The 16,994-nt window shown below is 50.0% G+C and overlaps 1 protein-coding gene across 1 annotated transcript in view; it reads left to right on the forward strand.

The window, feature by feature from the left end:
* Positions 1 to 4,249: 4,249 nt before the first annotated feature.
* The window catches only part of JAKMIP1 (janus kinase and microtubule interacting protein 1), a 140,070-nt gene continuing 127,325 nt past the window's right edge, over positions 4,250 to 16,994 (forward strand). Inside the window, exon 1 of the mRNA XM_057705495.1 lies at positions 4,250 to 4,538. The gene's annotated coding sequence lies outside the window, so the exon portion shown is untranslated. The remainder of the gene's footprint in view (positions 4,539 to 16,994) is intronic.

Genomic DNA, 16,994 nt, shown 5'->3' on the forward strand with positions numbered 1-16,994 from the left:
CAAGCCCACTGCTAGGGCTGCCATAACAAAGTACCATAGACTAGCTGGCACAGAAACTTATTTTCTCACCATTCCGGAGGCTACAAGTCCAAGATCAAGGTGTGGGCAGGACTGGTTTCCTCTGAGGCCTCTCTCCTTGGCTTGCAGGTGGCCATCTTCTCCCTGTGTCCTCACATGGCCTTCCTATTGTGCGTGTCTGTGTCTTAATTTCTCCTTCTTACAGGACACCAGTCGTGTCAGATTACGAAACACCCTAAAGACCTCATTTACCTTAATTAGCTCATTAAAGACCTTATGTTTAAATACAGTCAGAGGTTGAGGTGCTGGGGGTTAAGACTACAACATATGAATTTGGGGGGGACACAGTTCAGCCCAGAACACCCACTGTCTCTTTCCCACTGATTCCACATTGTCATGCTTCTTCTCATGTTGGGAGGTGCTGGGGTGGCTGAAGGTATTTTCGGGCTGTAGCTAAAGGGAAGTTGAGTGGAGGAGGTCTTGATGTGAGTTTGGTGGCCTATGTTTATATGGTCCTCAGCCAATCTCTGTAGGTCGAGTTATTGCTCCCTGAGCGGGTACAATGGCTTCCAGGTGTGCCCCCCCACACACACGCTATGCCAACTCAGGGCCACCTGATGCCCAAATATATGGGTAGAGGAGGAATGAGGTTTAAAAGGTCATTCTTCCAATGGGGAGCCCTGAATTTACAGACCTTAAGAATCACAAGGCAACCTTGGAATCACCTAATCCGGGGCCTCTCAGGCCTCAGCAGACATTGGAATCATGGGGACACTTAGTAAGATACCAATTCCTGGGCCCGGCTATCCTAAGGCCCCACTTTAGTGGGATGCAGAGGAGCCCGGGCATCTGCATTTTTATATGTTCCTGCATGTGCCTGTGAGGGGCACCGAAGTTTTGGAAGTGCTGGCAGAGTCATCTGCTGGAAGATTTGTACAATTTCTGGAGGATTTATTTGAATTTGTACAATTGCCTTTTATCCCCCAAATTAGTAAAAACCCACAATGAGGAAACCAAAAAAAAAAAAAAAGAAGCAATTCTTCTAAATCTTAGTGTTCATTTATGAAACAATTATAGAGATCTTCCCAAATTTGACAACAATCCCCAAAATGTACATAACTACTAATAATGAGTTATGAAGCTGAAAGTTTCCTAATTAACAATTTTAAAAAATCCATCATTAGAAGAGTACTCTGAATTACTTTCTATTTTCTCCATAGAAAAAACATTGCAAAATTATTTTCCTCGGAAGAGACAATCCAAAAGGATGAAAAAGCCAAAAAAAAAAAAAATATATAAAGATACTGTAAAGGTGGATATAAGTTAATTAAAAATTATCATGTTATTTTTCTGGATTTTGTAATGCCTGTGATATCGGATAACTTGAAACAAACATTTGTTGTGATTTTAAAAATTATTCTAAATAAATATTCACTTTTGTAGCTAATTTTGTATTGTAATTTTAAAATTTCTTTTTCGTGAAGAGGACTTCTTAAATTGTGGAAGCTCTGGGTCTCCCCTCTTCCTCACCAACAGAACCCTGATTTTGTATCAGGCAACAATGAATCCTCCCTAATTTCTTGTTTTTTCAATTTCTATGAAGCCAAGGGTGGCCATGTGACACTGACCTGGTCCAAGAACAGAGGTCTCTGGGAAGAGTGGTTAAAGGAAAGGTCTCCAGGAAAGTGGTTAAAGGGAGCCAACTCAGTTGAGATATACCTTTTGCCCTTCCCTTTCTTCTTGACTGGAATAGTGATGAGATGCTGGGGGAAGGGCAGCCATCTTGCCACCATGAGGATACAATGAGGAAGAAAATGGTATGCTGAGGATGAAGCAGTGAAAGCAGATAAAATAAGGGATGGCTTACTTTTGGGTTTCTTGTTGAGTGAGAAAAAATAATTTAAGCCACTGTATAGTTGGCATTTTGATTACACACAGCCAAATATAATCCCTAACTACTGTAATATAAATGTGTCAAAGTACCCCAAACTTAAACAAGAGAAATTTATTGTTTTTCAGTTCTGGAAGCTAGAAGTCTGAGATCAAGGTATCAGCATGGCCATGCACCCTCTGAAGGTGCCAGGGAAAGATCTGTTCCAGAGCTCTCTCCTAGCTTCTGGGGGTTTGCTGGCAATCTTTGGCATTCATTGTCTTACTGATGCATCAGTCAGATTTTTGCCTTCATGTTCACATAGCATTCTCCCTTTGTGCGTCTCTGTGTCTACATCTCTATTTTTTTTAAGGACACCAGTCATATTATAGCAAGGCCCACCTCACTCCAGTACAACATCTTAACTAATTAATATGCAATGACCCTATTTCCAAAAAAGGTCACATTCTGAGATACTGGGAATTAAGACCTCAACGTTTGATTTTTTTTGGAATGCAATTCAACCCATAACACCAGGGTCATCCCGGATGCCTCTTCTCTCCGAGCGCCTCCTGTCTAAGCCTTGAGCAAGTCTTGCCAATTTGATGCCTGACCCTCTCTGAGGCTCCTCTTCCCTTGGCACCAAAGCCATGCCCAACCCACCTCTTTGATCCACACTTGCCTTCTTTTTTTTTTTTTTTTTTGTGGCACACAGGCTTAGTTACTCCGTGGCATGTGGGATCTTCCTGGAGCAGAGATCGAACCTATATCGCCTGCTTGGCAGGCGGATTCTTAACCACTGCGCAACCAAGGAAGCCCTGACACACTTGCCTTCTTCAGTTCACGTTCCATAGGCAGCCAGTGCATCTGTTAATGAAAGTCTCAGATCTGTTCGCAGATATTCCAGTCCTTCCCATCTATTGGGAACATGGGAGGTCCACACTTCTCACCCAGATTCACGCCAGGCATGGCCACGTGACTTGCTTTGGCCAGTGAGCCATGAAGGGAAGTGATGTGTCTCTTCCTAGTGGAACCTTAAAAACCCAGTACAATTTGCCACCTTTCATTCAAACTGCAAAAATATGGTCGGATCACAGTTTCAAATAGAGCCTCCATCAGCTTGGCCTTCTGATTCACTAGAGCAACCGGAGCCCCCTGCTGGCCCAGGTGGGATGTGTAGTGTGAGCCAGAAACAAGGTAGTGAGATTTGGGTTTGTTTGTTACTGGGGCTTCACATAGACTCTCCTCACATTTTAAAAATCTGAGAGTGGTCCTGAAGACCACCTTACCTGGTGAGACAGTCTCAGGATAAATTCCAAATTCTTTCCCGCAGACCTCAAGAGCTTACATGTGCCGCCTCTGGCCACCTTCCCATCTTCATCTTTCTCCACTCTCCCACTTACCTCTTTGTGGCCCAGAGACACCCACATTTTTTTTTTTTTTTAGATTCTCAAATATGCCACATTTTCCTCCAGTCAAGTTGTTTCCCAGTGCGGTTCCCTTTATGTGGATGCTCTTTCCTGCCTTCTCTTTGCTAGAATGTAAGCTTCAGGAGGGCAGCTGTTTGCTTTCCGTTTTTTCACTGTGGTATCTCTAGATCTTAATAGCTACCTGGTACACAGGACACATACCTGCTACACTGGATATGTACCTGGTAACATGAGTATTTGTGAAAAGAAACCGAATGGATGAATGTTTGCCTAGCTAAATCCTACCCTTCCTTCAAGCCTCAGTGGGACTTCACATCGTCCACTTTACCATTGTTTGGTGGTGCTGTCTTGCCTAGTAGTGAAGCCTCTGAGCTCAGGAGCAAGACTCCTGGCTCTGGCATTTGCGGGCTGAGTCACCTTCAACTTTTTCCTCTAACCTCTGACCTTCATATTGCTATCTATACAAAGGGAGAAACATAATACCCACTGCGGTCGTGTCTTTCAGATCACGGATAGCCCAGGATGGCCCAGTCACAGGTTATATGTATCAATACACTCCCTCCAAACTGGGTGTGAGCCCCCGAGGGCAGGGATGAGCTTCCTAGGGCCCTTAGCTCCAGGTGGAGCTGCCGCTGGCAGCTTCGACCCCGTGGGCTGCTGAGCAGCTAGACTGCAGGAGCCCAGCCGCTGGATCCCAGCCCCGCCCTGGCACGAGCCACTGAGCCCACTGCGCAAGCTCAGGCCTCCCCTAAACTCCTCTTGCGGCTGCGAAGAGCTCCAGGCTTCGGCCCCCGGGCGGGGGCGGGGCAAGAGCCGGGCCCTCCCCTCTGACTGGCAGGAGAACGGACCAACCGAAGGGGCGCCCCGGGTGAGGGGCGGGGCCGCGCTGCGAGCCGGGCGCCCAGCGGTCGAGCGAGCTGCAGCCGGGAGTGTGCGGCACGCGCCGGCCGGCTGCCCCAAGCACGGTCACCTGCGTCGCTGCATCTCAACCTCCGCCCCGCCGAGCCGCGCGCGCATCAGCCCGTCTTCCTCATTTGCTTCTTACGATTTTTTTTTTTTGCATCCCTTTTCTGTTCCGTTTTGTCCTTTTTAAGGCGGGGGCGGCGGCAGCGTAAGCTCGGGGCGGGGAGGGGGCGGCCGGAGGATGCGGTGCGGGGCTGCGCTCGCTACGCCCGCTGCTGCTGCTGCTGCTGCCCGGCTCGGGCCTGAGCACCGAGCAGGTGGGTACAGGTGCGCCGGGGGGCGGGAGGCGCGCGATGGCCAAAGGGTAGCCGCGGATCCCGCGGCCGATGGGCTGACCGAGTGGCCAGGGACGCAGGGACCAGTGCCGCCCCGCCCCATCTCCCACCTTCCTCTCCCCTCCTCCAGCCTTCGCGCCCCCTTTTGATCCCGCTGCCACTCTTGCATCTCACCTCCGAGGGCCCCCACCCTTCCGTTCCCATCCCCCAACCCCCTCCAAATCCCCCTACAGCGTCTCCCAGCTGGAGGACTCTGCGTCGCCTCCCTGCATACGCCCTCTCCTTCTCCCGCCCCCAGCCCTCTCTTTCTTACGCCACCCCCATTTCCACTCCTCTCCCCATTCCGCCCCCAAGCTAAGGAGGGGGAGGGGAATCCACCGGGGGCCTCCCTTGAGTGGCGCGGGGGCCGTGGCCGGCCGGTTCCCTCTGTGTCCCACCCACTGAGTAGGTCTGGGTCCCCCGAATCTCGGCCGAGATAGTACAGAGGATGGAGCCCCGGGCCGCGCCGTGGAGGCGGGGGGCCGGGAGGGCGAGGCCGCCCCACCCCACGCACAGCACACGCTGCCGCGGCCTCTTCCACGCACATCCCCACGCTGCTCCGCCCACGTGGGCGCCCGGGAGGAGGCTGGAGAAACGCGAAGAAAGGCTGGTACCCACCCTCCTGCCTGGCCGGCGCGCCCTGGGCGCATTTGGCCTCTGGAGGTGGCACACAGGGATTGGCTCCCGCGGGGCCGGGCACCTTGCCGGTCGCCCCGCGTTCAGGCTAGCGGCCTCTCAGGCCTGCCGCGCCTTCGCCCCCGGCCCCCTCGCTCCGTCGCTCCATCACTCCACCCTCCTTGCTCTGGGCTCCTGCGGATCCGGCCCTGTCATCCCTGCTAGAGGCTGCTTCCCAGGGGGAGCCTTTCGCTTAAAAACACCCCCCCACCACCTCCCCTCGCCACACACTCTAGTCTACCATTCTGCTGAAGTCTTGGCCGGCCTGGGCTCTCTGCCAGCCTCTGCCCAGCTCTTTAAGATCCAGAGATACTGTATCTAACCCTGGTCCTCCTCCGCCACCCCCACCCCTTCCATGCACACTCACAGGCACACTGTCCTTGGCCTTTGCTTTTGCTGTTTCCTCTTCGGGAACTCCCCTCCTTCCACTGGACAGCTCCTTCCAGAACAAGGCAGGGAGAGCCCTGAGACCCGCCTGAGCTTCCCTGTGTGGCAAAGCTGGACACACTGCTGTCCTATCTGATGGCCTCTGCCTCCCAGACCAGACTGAGAGGTTCTGGTAGGGGTGGGGGCGCAGCTTCAGCCCCTTACACAGGGATCCGCCCAGAGTAAATATTGGGCCCAAGGGGGGGCCCCTCCCGGGGGGCCGTCCCCCCAACTCAGGGTGACCCACTGGTGTGGGGTGAGGCTGTGGGAGGAACTGGCTTCTTCTCCAGGGCCTTGGGCAAGGGGGTGGCTCTTCCATGAGCCCGGATGTAGGAAGAGGAGGAGCAGGTTTGGGGATGGGGTGGGGTGATCCAGACCACCCCACACGCATTTCCCGCACCCAGGATGCTTGCTTGCCCGGCAGGGCATTGTCAACTCCCAGAGTCCTGCTGCTCTGAGCAAACTTTTCATTTTACACAACTCGGTGGAGGCATATGAATGGTTGCTGAACGTTTCTGTTGTTGAGATGCCTGCATGTGGTCTGTAATGCTGAACCTCTCTGTTCAGAGTCTGGGGGTAACTCTTGCCTTGAATCTTATCACCACAAGAGGTCCCTCAAAGGGTCAAGTGTGGGTCCAAATAAATGAGCTCATTGCCGTTTTCCTCCTTCACAAACCATCCATGGCTCCCACTGCCTCCATGACTTCACACGTTCCTCACGTCCCAGCTTCTGGCCCACCTCTTCCTCTTCCCGCCACACTGTGTCAGCTACACATGCCACCTGTGTGTCCCCAGATGCGTCTTCCCATTTAGGTTTTCCCCACGTACTGTGTCTTCTCCCAGAAATATTCCCCTCCTTTGTCTGTCTGGAAAACTCCTATGCATACAACAAAGCCCATCTCTCATGTTACTTCTTTGATGTGTTCCTTGACTCTGCCAAATAGATTGTGTGGTTCTCTCCTGTCTCGCAGAACCTTGTATCCATACATTGTATAATATTTGTGTCATTTTTCCTTAAGCACAGCTTGTCCCCTAGAGACCAGGAGCACAGTGAGGTCTGAGAGGCAGCCCCTCTTTGGTGGGGCTCCGTCTTCCTGGGGAGGGCGTCACCCTGGCTGTCACACCTGTACTGCCAGCTCTGTAAGAGAAACATGCACAGAGGGAGAGAGCATGACAGCTCCCTGAAGGCTTCATGAGGAGGAGGCGGGATGGAGCCTGCTCTCTTAGCACAGAGCAAGTTGGGGCTGGGAGAGGAGCTGCAGAAGGAACAGTTTCCTAGGAAGGCTTAAACCAGCAGAATTGCCACTGTGCGCTAAGGCTATTTGTTTACCTCCCTGAGGACAGGCCCTGCCTCTCTGCAGACTCTGGAGCCAGACTGCCTGGGTTCCCATTCAGGCTCTGCCCCTCACTCATCTGTGACTGGGCAAGTGCTTCCCACTTGGGCTTTCTAACTAAAATGGGGTGCCTCCCTCATAGAAATAGGGGGTGACTGCATTGTATCCTGGTTCTTGTCTGTCGGGCTCCTTCCCCACTGTGGTTGGGTCAACCCACAGGGCTTCTGAAGCTGGGCTCACCTGTGTCCTGTTCCTTACGGCTGTGTGATCTTGGGCAAGAGGATTAACCTCTCTGAACCTCCATTTCCTGTACAAATGAGGGCAGTGATCTGTCTTTGGCTGAGGTGGTGTGGAATCAAAAGTGTGGTCTCTGGGCATTGGAGGCACTTAAGTAAGTGGTCTTGACAGTGAGGGAATGTGTCGTAAGTGATGTGAAAAAGTAAATCCTTTAGCTTTGTCACAGAGCAAATGCCCGGTTAGAGGCACTCGATGTCCTTCCTGAGCTAATAACGGCAGGCCGAGAAGCCAAATTTTCAATAAGCGGGAATGAAAGATGAAGGGGCTGGGTGCCATGTTGACTAATTCCAAGCATGCAGACTTGTGTGAGAAGGTGCTGAGAACTACGTGCAGGAATCCTGAGCTCAGAGTGCACTGGTTCCAGAGCAGTTCCTTTGATGTCTCTTTCATCTAGACCTTCTCCTGCTCAGTGTTGGGGTGCAGCAGTTACAACCATTTCCACCCAATTCTTAGGAAAACTCTTTCTATAAAAAGTTTTTTATTGAAATATAGTTGATTTACAATGTTGTGTTAGTTTCAGGTATACCGCAAAATGATTCAGTTATATATATATTTCAGATTTTTTTCCATTATAGGTTATTACAAGATATTGAGTATAGTTCCCTGTGCTATACAGTAGGTCCTTGTTGGTTAACTGTTTTAAGGAAAATTCTTAATGAAACTAATGATCATAAGCAGTGGCCACCAGCTCAGTGAGTGGGCTGTAAGGGAACAGGGCCGGGTCAGAGGAGCTGCATTGAGATTCAGCTCAGACCCTATTGGCTGTGTGACCCTCAGACAAGTCACTTAACCTCTCTGTGTCCAGTTCCTTTTTCTTTGATGTTCACATAAGGAAAATAGCTCTCTATTGTTGCTTAAACTCCCACTCCTTCCATGAATTATCTCATTTAAACTGCACAGCACCAGGCAGGGTAAGGATTACCTGAGCCCCTGACAAGCAGGGGCTGTGTCTGAAGGCGGAGGCGGAGGTGGAATTAAGCAGTGAGGGGCGGGGGGGTGTCTCTCGTTCCAGAGCTTAGATGTTGCTCGGTGAAGCACACTGATTCCTATAATGGAAAGACAGCCTGCCTACAGGGCTGGTGTGAGAAATCAATCAGAGGAGCCTTCTCAGTGCTTTTAATAGAAACATGTTACCTTAAAGCCAGTAGTAGCTATTGGTGTTGCTGTAGCCTGAGGCTCAGAAAAAGACTCCAAGGCTGGCCAGTAGTGGGACCTTGGCTTGTCACTCTAGCCCTGAATGCCTTCCGAAAATGTTTGCTTATGCCTTTCCAAAGCCAGATGGATAGACCAGGGACCATGGGTTAGCAGGGAGGGATAAGGACAAGGAAGGGGGCCCTGGGGCCTCATGGGCAGGGGTCAGGTGCCCCTTCTGTGGGAGGTGGGAAAGGCAAGAGTGCTTGCAGGGAGTAGCCCAGGAGGTAATTAACATGCTGGTTCCGAATCCACCTGAAAGCGGCAGAGAGAGGGTGCAGGGATGCTCAGAGTGAGGGAAGGGCCAGCTCCCCAGTGAGGACAGGGGCTCCGTTCTTGTCTTTGGTGATAGTATTTATTTTCAGAACTGCAGCAAGGAGTACTGTGCCTCTCGTTGGTGTACAGAAATGAATTGAGATGAATGCCGGTTTTCTTAATGGTAGCAGTTAACATTGGCGGAGCACTTACCAAGTGCCAGGGTGTCCGCAAGCTACTGCTCATTGGCCCGCTGCTTGATTTTGTAAATAAAGTTTTACTGGCACGCAGCCATGCCCATTCGTGTACCTACTGTCTATGGCTGCTTCTGCCCTCTGTTAGCAGAGTTGGGCAGTCGGGGAAGGCACTGGTAAAGCCAGAAACATTTACTACCTGGCCCTTTGCAGAAGTTTGCCGCCCTCTAGTCTGTGCTCTCTCCCTGGTTTGAGTTCATTCAATCCTGGACACAACCCCAGAGGAAGATGCCCTGTACTTCCTATTTTACAGGTGGGCACAGAGAGGCTCTGAAGCCTACCCAGGGTCCCAAAACTGGTAACTGGGGGAGCAGGGGATTTTGTTTTTTTTTTTTTTTTTTTTTTTTTTTTTTGAGCAGGGGAGGAATTTATATATATTTTTAGCTTCTAATTGAATTTTACCATGTTCGGAGAATGTGGTCTGTATGATACCTATTTTTAAAAATTTGTTGATAATTTCTTAATGTCCTAGTACCTGATCAATTCTTAAAATAGCTTCGTCTTAAATATATATAATATTTAATATTAACCATTTTAAGGGTATAGTTCAGTGGCATTAAGTACATTCACACTGTTGTGCAACCTTCATTACCATCCACCTCCAGAACTTTTCCATCTTCCCGAACTGGCAGCCCATGTTCTCAGCCATGACCCCCGTCCTGCCTTGTGGGAGTTTTGCAGAAAAAAACAAACATCAGCAGCAGCAGCATTTAGCACAGGAGGCTTCGACGGCAGCCTTCGGTTTGGACGTCGGCTCTGCTATATGCTGACCGTGGATGATCGTCTGTACCCTTTGAAACCTCCGCAGCTCAGGGTCCTCATCTGTGATCTGGGAATAACCCCAGTCCCCATCCCTGCAGTCCACATGGGTGTGAGGATGACATAAGAAACAGAGGTGAAAGCCCAGCCTCGTGCAGTGGATGGTAGCTGTGATGCAATTCCCTGGAACAGCCACACCCGTAATCGGGCGTTAGGTTGGTCTGTCCTCTTCGTGTGGCTCGTGGTGTCCCCTTTATCCTTTCTAGGTCTTGGAATCATCCTCAGGACCTGTCATGTGTCCTAAAGCCCCCAACTGGACCTCAGAGGACCCATGTGCTGTGTGGATGCAGGTTTCCTGCTGTCCTTTCTCCCCCGTGGCCCAGACTTGGCTGAAGGGCCACTGTAGGGAATGAAAGGAGGTTCTGTTGCGGCCATCCCGAGGCTGCCAAGGGCTGCGCATTGTGGCGGTAATGCCCTTGTGTGTGCCAGGTCAGGGGATGTGCTGGCTCGGCCTGCTGGCCCCTGAGCCTCCATCTCGGCTGCGTTTTGATTCAGGAATCCTGGACTGGCCCCTGGCCCCTTCCTCAGGGCTGAAGCGGGTGGGACACACCATTGAGGAGTGTCCTTCTTCCTTTGGAGGACAGGAAGGCCGTGAGGGTGACAGGCGTCGATAGTGGAGGCGAGCGTGACCTGGTAAAGTAGCTTTCTGCTCCTTTTGACTTTGGAAAGTCCGTCTTCTCTCTTTTCCCTTTCTGTGCTGGTGCCTCCAGAGGCTGATCACTCCCATCTGCTTTCTGAGACATGGGGTTTTATTTCATTTAACAGGATGATGACATGACTCTTCCTTGGAAACAATTCTTTTTTCCTCCCCTTCCCCCTTTCTTTAAATTGAACTAAAGTTCACACAACATAAGATGAACCATTTTAAAGTATACAATTCAGTGGCATTTAGTCTGTTCACAGTGTTGTACAGCCAGCACCTCTATCTAGCTTTAGGACACTTTCATCACCCCCAAAGAAAACCCCCTTCCCGTGGAATACTCACTCCCCCCCTCCCCCAACCCCGGCAACCACCTATCTGCCTCTGTCTCTGTGGTTTCCCTATTCTGGAATTTCATGTACATGGGCTTATATAACATGTGACCTTTTTTGTCTGGCTTCTTTCACTCAGTATAGGTTCATGCAGGTCGTACCATGTGTCTGTACTTCTGTCCTTTTTAAGGCTGAATAATATTCCATTGTAAGGATGGACCATGTTTTGTTATCCATGCATTTGTTGATGGACTCTTGGCTGATCTCCACCTTTTGGCTATTGTGCAGAGTGTTTGAAGCGTAGCTTAAAGTGTTAAAACTTTCTTCTTGGGGCCTTGGCTGCCGGGGTTCTGTTCTGGTGCTTCCACTGTCTCCTCCAGCTGGTCACTAATTCATGGTTCAGCCACTCATCAGATCATGTGGATGTGCCCTCCGTGCCAGGCTCTGCGCTGGGAACCTCCAACCTTGACTCGCTCTTGCCATCTGGAGAATGGTTTGTCGATTTCTCATTTTCTAAGTGGGAGTGTGGGAGCTCCCTGAGGCAGGAGGGCCAGCATGGGGCCAACCTGGTGGCCCAGAGAGGCAGCTAGAGCAGCATAGGGAGTCTTTTTTCTTTTTCTTTCTTTCTTTTTTTTTGGCCACACCACGCCGCATGTGGGATCTTAGCTCCCCGAGCAGGGATCAAACCCACGCTCCCTCCATTGGAAGTGCAGAGTCTTAACCACTGGACCCCTAGGGAAGTCCCATAGGGAGCCTTTCTGATGGTTGCTGGAACGTACTGGACTCTTCCTGCCCAGAGCGTCGTGTCTGCTGCTTGCTGGCCTGTTCATCTCCTGCCCGTGTCAGAACTGGCTTCTTCTCACCGTTCATGTCTCAGCCTAAATTTCCCTTCCTTGGAGAGGTCTCCCCTGCCCTGCCCAGGTAGCTGCCCACCTCCCCCCGGCACTGCTGTCCCCCCCCTCGGCGCTCTGTCTCTGCTGAAATCATCATGCTCTGAAATGGGTTTGTTTCCCCGTGTGTGATCATTCCCCCGTCCTCATAAGCTAGCGTGAAAGCACCGTGAGGGCGGGAACCTCGTCTGGCATGTTTTCTGTCTCCCAGCACAGGATGCTGGCATGCAGTAGGTGCCCAGGAAATAATCGTTACTATCGCTTGGAGTCAGACGTGGGTTCATTTCCTAACTGCACCTTGCTAGCTCGGTGATCTGGAGCATGTTACTTAATTTTTCCAAGCTTCGCTTTTTTCTTCTGTTCAGTATGGAGAGAGGTCTGTGTCCCTAACTCTTGGGGTTGGTGTGAAGGTCAGAAATAACTGTGCAGATGGCCCAGAGCATGTTGGTGTACAGGAGCTATTTGTCAGCTGGTGCTGTTGCCAGTGGTGGTTCTAGAAGTAGTGGTCATAATGATTGTGAATGGGGTCTCCGAAGTCATATGCTCACACCCTGGGGAGTGGAAAACACGCACTGGATTTCAAAGACTTTGTAGGAAAAAGAGAGTGAGAAAGCTCTCAGTAATAACTTTAACATTGATTACTTGTTGAAATGAAACTATTTTGGATATATTGAGCTAAATGAAATGTGTTATTTAAAATTAGTTTCACTTGTTTCTTTATACTTCTCTTGTGTGGCTACTAGAAAATTTAAACTTGCACGTGGGATTCACATTGTATTTTGGGGGACAGTGCTATTGTAGACTCTGAGCTCCTCAGGGACAGGGACCAGGCCCAGAGGAGGGTGGCTCTGCCTTCTGTGAAGTGTGTGGCCCTGGGCTAGTGAGTTACATTTTCTCTGTGCTTCACTTTCCTCTTCTGTAAACAAGAGGCTCAGTCTGATGACAAACAATGATCGCGCACATTCGAGGGCCTCATGAACACCAAGCGTGGCAAGTTCCGTGGCAGCTTTCATTATGAGAGAGGAGACCCACAAATAAAACACAAACCCTGTGACTAAGACTGTGACTACTACCTGGAGGATACGAGTAGAGAGACTTGGTAAACAATCACAAGGTGATGAGAGCTGGTCTCTAGCTGGGAGCCCTCAGGGCAGATCTTGTGCGGAGAACAGGCGTGGATCCACGTGCAGCCAGGTGCGTGGTAGGCGCTCAGTACCTGGCACCCGACATGATTAGGACGAACCAAGAGGGATGGGCCACTCTTCTGAGGCGCCTCCACTCAATGGCTCCTGCCTTTTTACTCCCTCTGCATAGAATAACCGCACCAGAACTTTCCTGTTCTCTGAAGCGTTTGCATGTTGGTTTCCCACGGCCTCTGAAGGTGATCTCTCTGAGCTTCCCCGTGCAGTGGGCAGGGCTGCCCCATGGCCAGCACTGATTGGACGAGGGCAGCTGATGCTCGGGGCGTGGCAAGGCCACCTCCCTGTTTTGCGCGTCTCCTCTGCTCCAGACCACATCCCCACTGCTTTCTGCCAGACCCAGGAGGGAGTCTGGGTTGAACTCCCCTCCCACCCCCGATGCAGCCAAGAGCCACGAAGGAGACAAAGCATGTCACCCTGGGAGCCCTGGTGTCCTGAGGGGGGTCATACCCCTCTCCTCAACCCAGGGTACCTTTGTTCCACGTGAAAAGATGCCCGGGAAGGGCTTTGTCCGGGTTTTGCAGGAGTTCAGCGAATGTTGTCCTCCTCGCCTTCCACACGGACACCTGCCTGCAGGTTCCTGGCCTTCTGCTGCCTGCTGGGGTGGAGGCTGAGGAGTGGATCGTGCTGACATGTAAGTGGAAGCGGGTTATTGAGGGTGACAGCGAGCCTTCCTCTCCAGCCCTTGTTGGGCCCGCACCACCTCATTGGTGGAGCGTGACTTACCTGAGTGAGACTAGGTAGAAATGGCAGTGGTGGGGGTCAGACTTCCGGCTACTCCAACAGTTGCTGATTACTTATGAAAAGAGTGCAGCCGCCTTAGCCTGCGTTCAAGGCCCCCATGGCCTGCTCCCAGCTCAGTTTCTGTATTTCCCCCAATGAATTGTGCCCTCCTCCTGAGCACTGTCCCTTCTTCCAGACCCTTGCTGCCAGCAACGTCTGCCTGGACTCTCTCCCTCAGCCATCTCCCGACCTGTGAGACCCTGCAGGCTCCATGGCCCAGCTTGGATGGAGGGGCCCCAGGAGAGAGCCGTCCGCTTACTCTACTAGTGAAGATCCAGCGAATGCAGTCACTGGGGCTGGATTAAGATGGGAACAGCCTGGAGGCAGAGGCACGGATCTTGCTGGGGTGGCGCAGGCTGCTCCTGCCTCTCTCCTCCCGGGCCTTCAGGAGAGCATGCACCCAGCTATGTCATCTGCCCGCTGTTCCTGACTGAGCCAGGCCTTTGCACATGCTGTTCCCTCGGGCAGATCTGCCCATTAGCCTTTCCTGCCCCCATTCACCCGGTGAACATCCTCCATGTGAGCTTAAGGTCCATCATCAGCCTTATTTCCTCCAGAAAACCTTTTTTTGACAATCCTTCCGCATCCGCAGGCCAGGTCAGGTATGTCCCCAGGGCTCCCATTGCCCCAGGCATCCCTCTGTTACTGCCGTGGAATCTGTATTCCAGCTGCCAGTGACTTGTCCGACTCTCCCACTAGATAGAAGATTCCAGGAGAGTAGGGCTGCTGTCTGGTTCATAGTGGGATTCCCAGAACCCAGCACAGAGTGAGGCACACAGTACGTAGTCGATAGCTTTTGGCCTTTAGCCTCAGTATTTGGTGTTTATAGTATTATGACTGAATTGTCTTCACTTCTGAGCCAAGAACGGAAAAATGACTATGTTTCGTATTCCTATAATGTCAGAATCCTATAATGTCAGTGTTGGAAGGGACCTTAACCTGGTGCTGTAGATTCTCTCTGTCGTTTGCATCGGGTCCACTATGCTCTTAATAAGCTCCACTTCTTTCTTGGCAGCAGCCTCCTCTAGGGACATCAGCTCTCCAAACCTCAGACACCTCAGTACTCATGGTTGAAACGCCCGTGGTGGTTCTGTCAGCCCAGAGATGACATTTGTGAAGCTTCTGTAGAACTCAGTAAAGTTTCCCTTCAAAAAAAAAAAAAGAGCTGTTCTTCAGAATCCAAACCATGTTCTTGTGTTCACAGGTCATATTTCTTGTCAAAGTGGTCTGATTTTTCCATTTCTCCCATGCACCTCAGAATATGCTTTGCAAGACACACCTTCTTTTTGGAAGTTGGCAGGGCTGCTTTGCGGGCCAGGGCAGCTGGGCGAGTGAGCTCATTAAGCCTGGCAGTAATTGAGTTTCAGTGGCAAGTCTTGGAGCCTTTCAGGATCAGGGCTGGAAGAGGTTCTTTTGCCAACCAGACACCTTATTTTAAACAATGGCCCAGTGCCTCCAAATTGTGCCTCTGTGTAAGCTATCAGGCAAATGGGCACTTGACTCTCTCTCCCCAGAAGTATACCAGATACCCAGGATGGGCCCAGTTTATGAGGGCCTGGGCAGATCCCTTGAGCTTTTAGTTTACAGGTCCCCTGAGATTTCTATAGGCATGGCTAAAGATGAATGCAAGATATTTCATGCCAAATACACAAACAAGTCCTGTTGCTGGAAAGGATATCAGAAATTGGGAGTACCCCAGTCAGAAGATGGGCGAGGGGTGCCGGGTGCCCCAAACCTCAGGTGTTCACAACATAAATTGTGAATTTGGGATTTCACAATTCACAAACTCCTGGATTGTAGTTTCCCTTCATATTTGTTGATGAACAGAGGGTTTTGTAGGTAAACTAAGAGGTCAGGTGACAAGGATATTGATGGTGGTGGTGGGGGGGGGGGATTATTAAATCACTCCCAGGCAGGGAGGTGGGCTGATCAGTTTGTGGTGTCTTACCTGTTCATTGTAGCTGGTACAGAAAGGCCTACTGCTCACCAGATCTTTGGTAGCATCCTTGCCAGGTGTCTGTGAAAGTGTTGCTGCAGCACTTGCAAATACCCCTGCTGTGGACTCTGTTGTGAATTTCAACCATCCTCTCCCATCTTGGTCGGAAGCACTGAACTGTTATGACACTTCTTATCATCACGTGTCATGAAGGTGATTCTCAAAACCTTGTGAATGGCCCCATCCCTCCTCTGTGTGGGAAGGTCAAATTTTAGCCTCAGATTCTCAAACCCAAGAGTCTGGTAATGGACATTATTATAGATGATGTTCTATGACTATTGGGTAAATAATTCATTTGTTCCTGTTTACTGGAACCAGAGAGAAAAAAAATCATGATTGATTAGAAAATGAACTATTTAAGAAACTAAAAATTGCTGGAGAGGTGATTTTGTTATCTGAATTGAAAAGAACTAGCTCTTTGAAGTTCTTGCTGTAACGTATACACCTGATTCATTTAATGCAAAAGAATACAGTAAAGGAGGAACGAAGGAACTAAAATGACCTGAGACGTATAGAAAACAAGAAGTAAAATGGCAGATGTAAATTCAACTATATCAATAATAACATTAAATGTGAATGGATTAAACAACCCAATCAGGGACTTCCCTGGTGGTCTAGTGGTTAAGAATCTGCCTTCCAATGTAGGGGATGCAGGTTTGATCCCTGGTTGAGGAGCTAAGATCCCACATGCCACGGGACAACTAAGCCCGTGCGCTGCAACTACTGAGCCTGTGCACTGCAACAAAGAGCCTGTGTGCCACAACTAAGACCTGACACAGCCAAAGATAAATAAATATTAAAAAAAAAAACAATCTGTGCCCAATTAAAAGGCAGAGATTGTTAGAATATGTTAAAAATGATCTATGTGCTGTCTACATGTGGCATACATCTTTAGGCTCAAAGATACAAATAGATTGAAATTAAAAGGATGGAAAAAGATACATCATGCAAAGAGCAACCACAAGGAAGATAGAGTGACTATACTGATATCATACCAGATGGATTTAAAATAAAAAATAGAGATAAAGAGGGGCATTTATAATGACATTTAATAACATTTTATAATGATAAAGGGGTCACTCCATCAGGAAGATATAACAATTATAAACACATATGCACCTAACAACAGAACGCCAGGATATCAATATATGAAGCAAAAACTGATCGAAAAGAAGGGAGTAGATAACTCAACAGCAATAGTTGGATACTTCGATACCCTACTTTCTATAATGGATAAAACAACTAGACAGAAGATCAGCAAGGAAACAGAAAACTTCAGTGACACTGTAAACCAACCAGACTTAAAAG

Source organism: Hippopotamus amphibius, chromosome 13 (genome assembly GCF_030028045.1).
Source record: "Hippopotamus amphibius kiboko isolate mHipAmp2 chromosome 13, mHipAmp2.hap2, whole genome shotgun sequence".
NCBI lineage: Eukaryota > Metazoa > Chordata > Mammalia > Artiodactyla > Hippopotamidae > Hippopotamus > Hippopotamus amphibius.